Below are 12,480 nucleotides of genomic sequence, written 5' to 3'. Positions count from 1 at the left end.
ACAATTAAATAATTGAGAAGATGCCATGCCTATGACTTTTGAGAGGTAGGGAATTATTATCTGATTGTTTAATTAAACAAGGAGTTTCATAAGAGATAACGAAGAGTAGGTAGGAACCGCCCACGTGTATGGTGGAGATTCACCAATTTGGTCCTCGATAGGACTATATGTAGAGAGACCCTCAAAGCAGAAAATTTCACAAACAGCCTTTGGAAATTTTTTATTCAGAAACTCTGAAACAAAAAACGATGGCTTCTGGAGGTTGCAAGTGTGGTGACAATTGCTCATGTGGAGATAGCTGCAATTGTTGGTAAATTTTTTTTATTTTGTTATCTACTTTCTAAGCACTTTCAAAATAATTCATATCAAGTTTTGGAATTTATTGTTTTGTATGATAATAATTTCGTTTTTAATTTTCTGTTTTTGAAATTTTTATATGTATCTTTTCAATTTTCTTAAATAAACACCGGAATGTTTAGTCAAATTCTGGAAATAGAAATAAGTTTTAAAAAAAAGACTATTTTTTAATAGTTATAACTAAAATTAATATTGGAAATATTAGTACAGAAAGATGTAGATAACAAAAATAAAAATTTAAAGGTGAAAGTAGCGTTTGTAAAATCATAATTTTAAAAAATTAAGGCCTCATTTGGTAACCATTCCATTTTTTTAAAAAAAATATTTTTAAAAACCTATGTTTGTGTTTGGAATTTAGCTTTAAGAAAGTTGAAGATGATGTAAAAAGAAATTGTATGAAAGAAGTACAATTTTACAAAGCAAAAAATATAATACATGGTTATGAAATAAAGCCTTAAATTTTTGGAATTTGATAATTGAATCTGAATAATATTTTGTAGAAGGAATAAGAAAACAATTAAAATTTTCAAAAATAAACAATCCATTAATTTTTAGTTTTTTAATGCACAATCTTTTATCATACAAATTTAAGGAGTAAACTAATGAGAAATCATGAAATATCTTGAATAAATTGAGAGGGTGAATCTGATTGTTCTTTATTCTTCACTCCCACAACTAGCAGGTGAATATTAATTGTTTTTGTAATATTTGTAGGACCATTAAAGAGGCCACCTCCCTAGTCAACATGTAAGTAAATTAAATAATTTTAATGAGTTACTTCTAATTTATTTCTGTTTAAAGAAAATTTTACTATTAGTTCGGCGGTAGTATTAGAAATTCTTTTTTGTTTGAATTCATAAATAGGAACAATGGCTGCAGCTGCTGCGACAGTAGTTGCTCGTGCGATGCATGCGACTGCTGCTGATTAACCATTCGAAAGATGGATGAAACCTGTAAACAACAAAGCTTTTGTGAAATGGAATAAAATTATGTAACAATCTGCAAAAATATTGTGTTTTTGGCTTCTTATTTGTTGCACTTTGTTTGAATTTAGCGTGTGAAGAACTATGTAATTGCTTTGTTGTGGGCTATGGGTGGGTTGTTTATATAATCAAAGTTGCTACAAGTGTGTTTGTTTGGAGTATTGTATGTAATGAAAATTTGTTTGGATATTTTATAATATTGTGAAAGATTGCAATACATTCATAGATTGTTGTCTGTAACATCAAAATGGATGATGTTTATTTTACAAATTTAATTTCAATATGTTAAATGCGTATGTTAGATTTTTAGTTTCTTCTCTTTGATGAGTTATGTCTGATTTTGGTTCAATAGCAACTCATTTAAGTTATGTTTGACAAATATTTTCATTGTTTTTATTTGATTTTTTTATAGAATTTTTAAGGGTCTGTTTGATAACATTAATGTTTCTTGTTTCCTATTTCTGTTTCTCATTCTTTGAGAAACTAAGTTGTTTGATAACCATTCATGTTTCTTGTTTTTAAAATTTGAGAAACATTCCTAAAAATAGGATCAAAATTGAGAAATAGTTTCTCCTATTTCATTTTTATTTTATTTAAAGTTGTTCCTTAATTTTATTAAAATGTAGATTTGGTTAACTTCATGGTTTTGGATCAAATCTTATGTGAGGCTTTTTTATTTTATTGTTCTTTCTTTCTTTTTTATTTCATTTTTCTCTATATATTTTTTTGTATTTCTTTTATAATTATTTCTTTCTTTTGTATTGATTTTTCTTTATTATTTTTTTATATCTATATGTTAATTTAATTTTGAATTTTGAATTTTGAATTTTTAAATATTTTGATTTATATATTATTTTGATTTTCAAATTTCAAATTTTCAATAGAGCTTTTTTCAAATATATGAAATTGAACCAAAATATTTACAAATATAGCAAATTCAATTTTGAATTTCAATTGTTTAGATTTATATATTATTTTTATTTTCAAATTTCAAATTTTCAATAGGGTTGGTTTCATATATAAGAAAATGAACCAAAATATTTACAAATATAGCAAAATTTCACTATCTATCTGCGATAGACCGCGATAGACTAGAAAATGAACGAAAATATTTACAAATAACTGTGATATTTTGCTATTATTTGTAAATATTTTCAGCAGTTTTGTTGTTTAAAATAATTTCTTTTTTCAACGCGTATATATAAATATTTTTTGTTTGCAATATGAATTTTTATATATTTTTAATTTTTTTTAATTTTTATTACATATGAAACCAGTTATAATTTTACAATATCTAAATTTTGTTTATTAAGATATTCTTTTAGGTTTATTTTAATATTTTTACAACCACTATATTTTCATAATAATGTAATTGAGTTAGATTTGAGTTTATATTTAAAATTTAAAAGAAATGACTTGAGTGAGTAATAATATTGTAAATCAAATTTTAGCAACATATGAATGATAGAAAAAAATTTATTATTGTTATTAATTTTACATCGGGACTTATGTGTATTTAATAATTTAAATATTTGATAACTATTTTTTATATTTTAATGGCTATGTATTTTTTATTTTATATAATTAGATTATATTTAAACTATAAAATATGGAAAAAAAATGTAAAGAAAAAATGCAAGAAACGAGAAAAATGAATAGTTATCAAACATATTCATGTTTCTTATTCTCAAAAAAGAGGAAACAAAAACCAAAAAACAGGGAACGGGAAACAGGAAACAAGTAACGTGAACGTTATCAAATGGGTCCTAAGTTGCTAGCCTATGAATAACAACTTTTTCCTTCATTTGGAGTATTCCATTCCAATTTGAAGAGTTTTCTCTCTCTTCTTTTTTTCTTTTTGATCTTTAGTTGATTGAGGGCAAGTATTCAGAAGTTTTGACAGATTTAAATAGTTACATTAGAGATATGTTGTTTTTAGAAATTAATCATTGTATCTTGTTGAGATGATCACTGTAGTGTGTTTGCAAGTCTTGTTAAGCAAATAACTGTTATAACGATAGAAGCTCGCCTTGATTTTCTATTGACCTTTCCACAACATCTTAGTCTTTTTCTTTTTTTCCTTTTTTGTTATTTTAATTTATAAGTTTTGCTATTTCATCTGACTTACCTTTTAGTTTAAATATTACTTTTTTTTTCAAAATTTTGAAATCTATCTCAAGATATACACAACTATATTTTTACAAATCAAGCACATGCTATAAACTTAGATTCTTGCCACAAAGTTATGTATGCAACTCAATATTAGGTTGTAGAAATCTATGCTTTCCAAGTTCATACTAAAACTCAAGTCTAAGTTAGCATAACTTATTAAGGCATATAGAAATCTTTCCAAATCAAGTCTATATTTACTTAACCTATTAAGTCTAAGTTAGCCTTAAAAATTCAAACTTAGTTGCATGTTTTGGCAAGGCCTCTCCATAAAGATCTTGATTTTAAACTTGTGGAACTGTTAATAATTTTGAGCTTCTCATGAGTTTTGTTTGAAAGATCATTAAAAAATAATTCTCATATGCATTTAATATATTATAAATTATATGTATGGTACAAAATTGATAGGATTTTAGAAAAATAGACATTGTAGCTCATTTTTTTTTTTTTTTTGTTAAAATTTGTGAGTTTTGATAAAATTATTCAATGGTTAATGTGTACATCGATCAAAATTTTTTTTTGTATAAAACTTAATGTTAATATCGAGGTTCCAATTCTATGGATATATTAAATGGATACACCAAAATATTTTTATAAATCAAATAATCTGTAAAAATCATTTGAACAAAAAACAATTAAGTTATTTTCACATTCTCAATAAGGATTTTATTATTAATATTATTGTTTATATTAGTAACTAATCAATGACATATTTTTATAGTTTTATGAGTATTTATGTTAAGAATAGGATCAAAGTCTTGATAGAGAAAACCAAGTTAGCAGCCCAATAAGCAATCCATATATACAAAGAAGACCTACAGCAACACCATTACCAAATCACTCCTCTTTAAGAAGCCTAATTGGTTAGAAGGAATATTCTTGTTAACCAATGATATGTTTACACCTGTATTATAATTATTATATTTTTTTCCATTTTCTTTCTCCAAAATACATAGCCAACGACTATATAAACAATATATCATCATTCTTAATACACTGAAATACAAAAGAAAATATTCCAACGGTCTTCTCTCTCTTTTCTGTTGTCTTTCTTGGTATTAGAGCCACAAATGGCCAACGCCTTCTCCTTCCTCATCCACCACCATCCGCCGTTGAACCAGCTACTAAATTAAATCATAGCAATCAAACTTGACCAGAGCAACTACCTACTATGGAAAACCTTAGCTCTACCAATCCTAAAAAGCTACAAGTTGGAAGGCCATCTCACAAGTGAAAAACTTTGTCCCTCAAAGTTCGTCACCACAACAGTTGAAGAATCACGACAGATCTTCTGCTCCTCAGATGGTTGTACAATTCGATGACCCCTGAAGTAGCCCTGTAGCTGATGGGTTTTAACAATGAAAAAGATTTATGGGAAGCCATTCAAGATCTCTTTGATGTCCAGTCAAGAGCAAAGGAAGATTTCCTTCGTCACATTTTTTCAGACAACGAAGAAAGGTAACTCAAAAATGGAGGATTACTTGCGTATTATGAAAACTAACGCAAATAACTTAGAATAGGTCGGTAGATTTGTACATAGATGTTCACTAATTTCTCAGATCCTTTTCAGCTTGTAAGAAGTCTACAACCCAGTGATTGCGGCCATACAGGGTAAACCAGGAATTTCATGGTTTGATATGCAATTTGAGCTTCTCATCTTTGAGAAATACCTAGAACATCAAAACTCACAAAGAAACTTAGGAAATATTGTACCTACTGTGAACGTGGCTCAGAGTCACAGTCCCAACGATACTAGACAAATGAACAACCATTACCAGCAAAACTTTCGACCTCAACTTAATCAGTAGCGAGGAGGAGGAAATGGCAATGTCAACTCCGATCGAGGATGAAGCCGTGGATGTGGAAACAAACCTACATGTCAAGTCTGTGGTAAATATGGACACTCAACACTCGTCTGCTACAGTCGATTCAACAAAGAATTTGTTGGGAATTTCGAGCAAAACAAAAGAGGACAAATCCTAAACAATTGAGGTATTACTAGATCTAATCCCACTACCTTTTTAGCAACTCAGAACTCGAACCCTTTTACTAGACCTGAAACTGTTGTGGATCCAAATTGGTACATGGATAGTGGAGCCACAAATCACGTCACTGCCAATTATGCCAATCTAACTAATCCAGGTGAATAATCAAGAAATGAAAATGTTATTGTTGGAAATGGCAACAAATTACAAATCACATACATTGATAACACCTTTCTATCTAACGAAAACAACACCATACTGCTTGAAAATGTATTGTGTGTACCTGACATTACAAAAATTTAGTAAGTGTGTCAAAATTAGCTCAAGATAACAACATCTACTTTGAGTTTCATGATGCTCATTGCTTTGTTAAGGACAAGGGTACGGGTCGAACTCTTTTGAAAGGAAATCTTAAGGATGGGCTATATCACCTCAATTGAGTAGCTGTAAAGACGATTGAAGTTGAAGTACAATTTCCCTGAACACCGACAGCTTGTGGACATAAATAACAACACCTCTGTATTGATATTGTCTGGAAAAACAGCAAGTGTCAATGTAGCAGTATCTAAAGCTCTCTGGCATAGACGTTTAGGACATCCCTCACTCAAAATTTTGAACTCTGTTATTAGAGAATGTAATCTGCCTATCAAAAGTAATGAAGAATTTCTGTTTTGTGACTCCTGTCCAATGGGCAAAGCTCATAATTTACCTTTTCTTATGTTTGAAAGCCATGCAACAGAGCCCTTTAATTTGATCCACTCTTATTTATGGGGACCAGCCCCGGTTGTATCCTCTGAAGGTCACCGATATTACATTCTATTCATTGATGATTTTAGCAGATATACTTGGATCTATCCATTAAAACAAAAGAGTGGTGTCATTGAAGCCTTTCAGCATTTCCTTGTCTATGTTCAGAATCAGTTTAACAAAACGATAAAAATGCTTCAAACTGATAACAGAGGTGAATATGTTAAGATCCATCATCTTTGCAGTTCAAAGGGTATTATGACCAGATTATCGTGCCCCTACACCTCTGCTTAAAATGGCCGAGCTGAACGGAAACACCGACATGTAGTAGAAACCGACCTTACATTATTAGCCCAAGCCAGATTTTCATTGAGCTTATGGGGATGCCTTCCTCACAGCCACGATGCTCATAAATGGATTGCCCACGACAGTACTAAAAGGTAAATCCCCTGTCTCTCTTCTTTTCAACAAGAAACTGAATTTTTCAAAGCTAAAAGTTTCGGTTGCACATGTTTTCCATATCTACGCCCCTTCTAGCCCAACAAATTCAACTTCCACTCAGAAAAATGTGTATATCTGGGTCCTAGTCCGTTACATAAAGAATTCAAATTTCGGACTAAAGCTGGTTGGGTTATCATCTCTCGGCATGTCTCCTTTAATGAGGATGAGTTTCCCTTCACCCAACTATCTCAAGACAGTCTCAAACACCAACAAATACCCACACCCGACCTGTCACACCCCGTCCCATACTACCCTCTGAGCCTGAGAAAGGGCATGACTGCAACATTTATCAACCCTTTAGTTGACACTTACTGTCTAATAACTCTTGCAGAAATAACTCTGATACCAATGAACAAATTCAACAACTGATTAGTAGACCCATTTTATTACAACAATGTGATGTTCATACAACTCCAAGACTTAATTACAAAGTATACAACAATAACTGTAAAACCCTCCGAAAGTGTAACTGTGGTTTGTGGCAGACCTTGACTATAGCAGCACCCTGGAACTCCTCACCTTTCGCTACCTGGGGGGGTAAAACATAAAACATGGAAAAACATGAGCTATAAAGCCCAATGAGTGGTGCCTTTAGATAAACAAATAACTTTGGTAACAGAAATATACTTTTGGAAAGCAATGCATAGTCAACAAGAACATTACCACAAGTTCAATATTATTTTCTAGCCAAACTGCTGGACAATCCCTAGCTTGACCGCTGGTTATCACATAATAAAAACAACCTCAGTACTTTAACACGTATACTAAGACAACAACAATTTCCTGTGGAAACTTTCCCTGTACCTTATTATCCCGCCAATGTGCACATCGACTATTTTTCCACTGGTAACTTGACTATATTTCCCACCGGTCGTCACCGACTATCATATCCCGCCGACTATATTTTACCGCCAAGTACCCTTTTCAAGCATGCTAACTATATATCTCGGGTGCAATTTCAGTCTCCAAAACAAACATACAAGCAATATCATAACAAGCATAGTAATCAAATAAACATATATCCCTGATCATGCCAATTTAACATTATCCCATATATATAGAAATTAGATAAAAAATACAACACACACTAACCACTCACCTTGGTTGGTTAGGAACTTTCCTTTCCAAAGTTCCTTAAGTTTCCTTGGTTTCTCTTTTGAACCCTAAATTACAGATTCAAATATCAGCTTAGATTACTTATAGTTCCAAAACTTATTTTAAGATACTTCCTTCTGTAAACATGTTCTAAAATATCTCGGGAAGCTTACCATAAAATCTTAGCTCATAACTCCTCGTGGTTTGGCCGAAATCTCAAAATATTCAAGACTGGCCCAAGTTTACCCGACAGCCTGACCCTTCTGACTTTTTCTCAATTTCCAGCTCGATACCTTGGATCTTCTTCTCCGACATCCCTACCCTGAAAACTAGACTCTCCTATCTTTCAGATGGTTTTAAAATCACTCCAAACGCACGAGTATTCTGGGAGAACTTCTCGTTCCAAATTGATGCTACTTCCTGTCTTTTTTGCCCGATAGCATCTCCCCTCTTGGAACTTCTTGACCAACGCATGGTCTTGCTACCAACGCATGCGTTCTTCCATCAACGCATCTTCTCCCAATTAGTCCTCACACACTCTTCTTTATGTCCTTTGAAGAGAATTTGAGTTCTCATCTGAAGTCCTTGGCCCTATTTATAAGCATCCAAGATTGCTCCACGGCCGATACCTCCTGCTTGGCTGCATGTCCAAGTGTCTTTTCTTCACACCATCAACGCATTCTTACATTAGCGCAAGCCAAAGTGTCTTCTTCTCCTTTCACCAACGCATAGCCCTCATCCTTTACATGTCTTCTTATGCATCCACCTAATTTGCTTAAGGTTTAAGAATTCCTCCTAACAAGCTACATGTCCAGATGACGTCCTTCATATGAGCTCATCCTTCATATGCGTCCACAAACCCTTGGATGTTCAATGCATAGTATGCCATCAACGCATAGTCTATAATCAACGCATAGTGTAATCATCAATGCATAGTATGCAATTAATGCATAGCAATCCTTGGTTCCCCTTTGTTTTCAACACAGCACCATCACAACCCAACTTACTCATCCATCGCAAGAGCCAACCACTATGTGTCCAACCTAGCCCATCGCATGGCCTATGCCTTAGTAGAGTTTCCGCGTCCAACGTATCAATCGTGCATGCCATCGTCAACTTCCAATGCCTAGCACGGTCGCACAGCATCGACGCATAGGATGGTCGCTCGTCCTCGACGCCTAGCTCGCTTGGCATGGGCGCTTGGCATCGATGCATAGGACACTCGGCCGCAAGGCATCGACGCATGGGATGCTCGATCGCATCGACGCATAGGCGCTTGGAATCAATGCATGGGTGCTTACCATGGGCGCTTGGCATTGACGCATGGGATGGCCGCATGGCACCCTCCGGCGCATGCCTGGCCCCGTATCCTCGCACACCCTTGCGTCCGCATGCCCTTTGCACCGCCGACCCTCGTGCCATCCCATCCTTCCAACGCATCACTTTCAACTTTCTTCCTTCAGCCGTATGGACGCATACTACCCTTCCAACACATCCATCACATCCAACGCATCCATCATATAGGTTTATACTTAGCCAATTTTCCAAGTTTTTCCCCAAAAGTCAAGCTTCCAAATTCACACTTTTTCTTCTCCCTTTGCTCAAGTAATCTCTCTAAGATCTTATGGTTAACTCATAGCAATGCCTAGTCCAACACTTAGCCAATTTTTCATGAATTAAAGCTTAACTCAAAACTACTCAAGGAAAATCTATTCAACACTTAGAAATTTCCTTCACTTCAACATAAGATTTAACTCTCACTTAGTTAATTTCCTTAGCCACCTGCTTAAGTAGGAATAATGGAAATTCGGATTTCACACGACCTCACCCGACCTCACCCTACCGATATTTCCACCTTGGACCACATCAAACAATCCAACTCATTGCCCACAGAACCACATTATATCTGATCGTTTACTTCAGCCCCATCGCTTACCTAGCTTAACCCCAACTGATCGTTTACCTGAACCCCATCGTTTACCAAATTTATCCTCACCCGATCGCTTACCTCAATCCCATCGTTTACCTATATCCGATCACTTACCTCGGTCTCATCGCCCACCTAGCTCTACCCCACCTAATCGTTTACCTCAATCCCATCGTTTACCACATTCATCCTTACCCGATCGCTTACCTAATGCCTATCGTTTACCTACATCCAATCGTTTACCTCAATCCCATCGCTCATCTGCAACCAATTGTTTCCCCACTCTCATCGCTTACTTATCTCATCCCCACCCGATCGTTTACCTCAAACCGATCGCTTACCAAATTCACCATTACCTGATCGTTTACCTCAATCTCATCGTTTACCTACACCCGATCGCTTACCTCACCCCTATCGTGTACCTATATCACCCCAATCCGATCGTTTACCTATCTCATCCGCACCCAATCTCTTACCTCAAACACATCGTTTACTTACCTCTGCATCACCTGATCGTTTACCTTACTCTCATCACTTACCTACTTCTTTCCAACCCACCCCCGATTCAATAAATTCCCTCAGCCCCATAAATTCTAATGACAACTCCTTCCCTTCCATGCCTCAGGTCTCTCCCACTCGACCATCTACCCCACCTCCCAACCTCACCTCGACTTGTTATCTCAACCTGACAGACCAAATCCTCCAACACCTCGACCCATGAACTTACCCACCCATCCCATGATAACCTGAGGAAAGGCTGGTGTGTTTAAATCAAAAATCCTTATTACTACCTCTCCAGTCAACTGGTCTCTGACAGGACCTACACGGATACAAGACGCCATTGTTTCTCCTCCTTGGAAAAAAATCCATGGACGCCGAATATGTTGCCTTATTGCGGAACCACACCTGGCATCTAGTTCCTCTTACCCCTGAGATGAATATTGTGGGACACAAATGGGTGTTTAGAATCAAGCGAAATTCAAATGGCTTAGTACAACGTTACAAAGCGAGGCTTGTAGCAAAAGAATTTCACTAAAGCCCAAGCATCGACTTCTTTGAAACCTTCAGTCTGGTTGTAAAGTCATCAACTGTTCGAGTTATTCTTAGCATTGTTGATTCTCACAGGTAGAGCCTTAGACAGCTCGACTTTGACAATGTCTTCTTGAATGGCACTTTAGAAGAAAGCGTATACATGACAAAGCCCTCTAGTTACATAAACCAGTTCTGTCCACACTACGTCTGCAAGCTTGACAAAGCACTCTATGGATTAAAACAGGCCCCAAGGGCCTGGAATGCAGACTTAACAAAAGAATTACTTCGGTGGGGCTTCATCAACTCCAGGTCTGATCCATCCTTATTCATTTATAACAAACAATCGTCTGTTATTTTTCTCCTGGTGTATGTTGACGATGTAATCATCAATGGAAATAATCCTCTGACAATCAGTAAACTTGTTCGGTCCCTCGACAAAACTTTTGCTCTAAAGGATTTGGGACAGCTCACCTACTTCCTTGGACTTCAAGTGCACTACCTTGATTTCGGTCTTATCATCAATCAAGCAAAATATGTTGATGATCTCCTACAAAGGTTATAACTTACAAATCTAAAACCTTCCCCTTCACCTAGTGTGCTTGGCAAAAATTTATCCATTGATGATGGTACTCCTTTTAATGATCCCTTCATTTATAGAAGCACAGTAGGTGCACTACAATATCTCACAACAACGAGGCCCGACATTGCGTATATTGTAAATCACTTGAGCCAATTTCTTCAAAGACCCACAAATACTCACTGGCAAGCCGTCAAACGCGTCCTTCGATATGTCAGTGCAACCAAAAACTTCGGACTGTTGTTCCAACCCAGCTCCGATCTATCTATCTCTGCATATTCTGATTCTGATTTGGTATCTAACATCGACAACCGCAAATCTATGGCAGCATATTGTGTATTTATTGGAAATAATCTCGTTTCTTGGTCCTCCAAGAAGTAAACGGTTGTGGCTCAATCAAGCACTGAGTCTGAATACCGGGCTTTAGCACATACTGCCTCTGAAGTTATCTGGCTCAACCAACTGATATCGAAACTTGGAATGCTATCCTCTGTCAAACCTATCATCTGGTGTGATAACTTAAGCGCCAGTATAATTGTCACCAATCCTCTTTTTCATGTCAGAACTAAACACATAGAGATTGATGCTCATTTGGTAAGAGATCATGTTCTTCGATGGTCCTTGGAAGTTCGGTATGTTCCATCATCCAGCCAGCTAGCCGATTGCCTTACAAAACCACTTACACACTCTCTTTTCTAGTCTCTTCTTATGGTCAGCAACCCAGTAAGCAATCCACACAGCAACACCATTGTCAAATCACTCCTCTTCTAAAAGCCTAATTGATTAGAAGAAATATTCTTGTCAACCAATGAATGTTTACACTTGTATTATAATTATTATATTTTCCATTTTCTTTCTCCAGAATACACCGCCAACAACTATATAAACAATGTATCATCATTCTTAATACACAGTGAAATACAGAGGAAAATATTCAATGGTCTTCTCTCTCTTTTCTGTTGTCTTTCTAGTCCCACGTCTCTCGTGGTATACCATTTGAGGAAACAAAAAACAAAACCATGAAAATCTATATAAAAAATAGACAATATCATACAATCTTGAAGATACGTGAAAATTTGTTTTTCCTTAACAATTTATAAGGAATAT

At 35.3% G+C, this 12,480-nt stretch overlaps 1 long non-coding RNA gene across 1 annotated transcript; it reads left to right on the top strand.

The window, feature by feature from the left end:
* Positions 1-198: 198 nt before the first annotated feature.
* LOC120082714 (uncharacterized) lies at positions 199-1,557 on the top strand. The gene is made up of 3 exons (XR_005483248.2): positions 199-310; positions 1,072-1,104; positions 1,222-1,557. It is a non-coding gene; the product is annotated as an uncharacterized LOC120082714 (long non-coding RNA).
* Positions 1,558-12,480: the final 10,923 nt, after the last annotated feature.

The sequence above is a fragment of the Benincasa hispida genome, chromosome 8 (assembly GCF_027475165.1).
Source record: "Benincasa hispida cultivar pf3 chromosome 8, pf3_genome.v1.1, whole genome shotgun sequence".
In the NCBI taxonomy this organism is placed as follows: domain Eukaryota; kingdom Viridiplantae; phylum Streptophyta; class Magnoliopsida; order Cucurbitales; family Cucurbitaceae; genus Benincasa; species Benincasa hispida.
The sequence above is the reverse complement of the archived record's forward strand: the minus strand, read 5'-3'. Positions and strand labels throughout refer to the sequence as shown.